This window comes from Rousettus aegyptiacus, unplaced genomic scaffold (assembly GCF_014176215.1).
Source record: "Rousettus aegyptiacus isolate mRouAeg1 unplaced genomic scaffold, mRouAeg1.p scaffold_m13_p_17, whole genome shotgun sequence".
NCBI lineage: Eukaryota > Metazoa > Chordata > Mammalia > Chiroptera > Pteropodidae > Rousettus > Rousettus aegyptiacus.
This window is the reverse complement of record NW_023416292.1, coordinates 42,806,234-42,808,060: the sequence shown is the minus strand read 5'-3', so window position 1 is coordinate 42,808,060 and position 1,827 is coordinate 42,806,234. Positions and strand designations below refer to the sequence as shown.

Below are 1,827 nucleotides of genomic sequence, written 5' to 3'. Positions count from 1 at the left end.
TCTGTCAGCACTGGAGTTTACCTCAGCACAGAAGCTTAAGTCAGCACTGGGGGTTACTTCAGTCAGCTGCTGGAGTGGTCAGCATGCACATTAGTGCCTGCCAGCTGGACATGAGGAAGCCCAGCCCTCCTGCCCTGGGAAACTGTCTCTGCTGGCCTTTCCTTCTGCTACCCATGGTGCGCAGACCCCCTAGTTCTTGTGCACAAGTTCTGCAGCCTAGGAGGTCCGTAGGAGCATGTTTAAGAAAGTCAAGCTGTGCAATAACAGGTACACAGAACTAAGGATGCAAAGAACAACTAACATTGCTTATCATGCTCCCATGTCCACAGGAACAAAAGAGGTAAGGGAGAGGGGACTGAACTTGGTTGCACTGTTTGGCTGATAGGCTTGCCTGAAGAAGAAAAGACCAAGGTGAGCATAGGTTTGAAGCAGTACATGGCTTGCTGTGGCATTTCATGCTACACTTTGGTTGGTGACAACATTTGCAAGATCTAGATAAAAACCTTGGCTTTGGTCCCAAAGACAGACAATATTTGCTGCACTTCAGAAGTTGCTAAACTAGTCACAGATGCTGGCTTAGTGCGCATCATAAGTTTTACATCTCATTATGCTCAAGATCTCAACAATGCAAGGCAGATTCACAAGCTTACCTTTTTTTCTGAAGTATCTGTTGATGCTCCTCTGCACATTTGTGAACAGAGAGGACTCTACAAAAAAACAGAGCTGGAGAAATTAAAAGTTTCACTGGGATTGATTCTGTATATGAAAAACCAGAGGCCCCCGAATCGGTGCCAAAAGCAGACTCCTGTGATATAAACGACTGTGCCCAAAAAGTTGTGGAACTTCTATAGGAAAGGGATGTTGTACCTGTGCCTCTTATAAAATAAAAGAACTGTATGTGCCAGAAAATAAACTTCTCTTGGCAAAAACATGCAGAAATATTACCAGCTTTGAAAATTAATGAAGTGGATATGCAGTAGATGCAGGTGTTGGCAGAAGGTTGGGCAACCCACTAAATGGCTTCCTGAGAGAAAGGGAGTATTTTCATTATTTTCATTTTAATTGTCTTCTAGATGGGGCTGTCAATAACTTCTCGGTGTCTATGGTTCTGACAGTTACTCATGAAGATAAAGAAAGGCTGGACAGCATTGGCTCTGATGTGGGAGGGTCACTGTGTGGCTATTCTTTGCAATCCAGAGTTTTTTGAGCACAGGAAGGAGATGCATTGTGGCCAGCCAGTAGGGGGGAGGGGGCAATGTTCAAGAACCACTCCTACATCAAGATGGTTATGGAACAAGAAGATTGGCCAATTACAGGAGATCTACAGCAGTAAATCATATTCTAGGCCATCATAATCAATCACCACTCATTCTCTCATTTACCCAGAGCAGCTTCCGGTCCTGCAAACTCCATTTATGGTAAGCACACTATACAGGTGTACCATTTTTTATCTTTTATACAATATTTTTACTGTACTCTTTCAATGTTTAGATATGTTTTATACAAAAATAGTACTGTGTTATAGGTGCCTACAGTATTTAGTACAGTAACAAACTACAACAGTTTGTAGTTTAGGGTCAATAGGCAATATCATATAACCTAAGAAGGAGGCTATACCATCGAGGTCTTTCTAAGTGCACTTTATGATGTTCACGTAATGATAAAATCACTTAACAACACATTTCTGAGAAATATGTCAATACTCCTCAAACTGATTCAGTGTAATCCTTATCAAAATTACATCTGGTTTGTGTACTAAAATTGGAAAACCAATTCTAAAATTTAAGTGGAAAGTCAGGGGTCCCAGAAGAGACAAAACTATCTCGA

General features: G+C 41.6%; 1 pseudogene; it reads left to right on the top strand.

Moving 5' to 3' along the window:
* Nucleotides 1-283: 283 nt before the first annotated feature.
* LOC107508864 lies at nucleotides 284-1,333 on the top strand (annotated as a pseudogene).
* The last annotated feature ends 494 nt before the right edge of the window (nucleotides 1,334-1,827 follow it).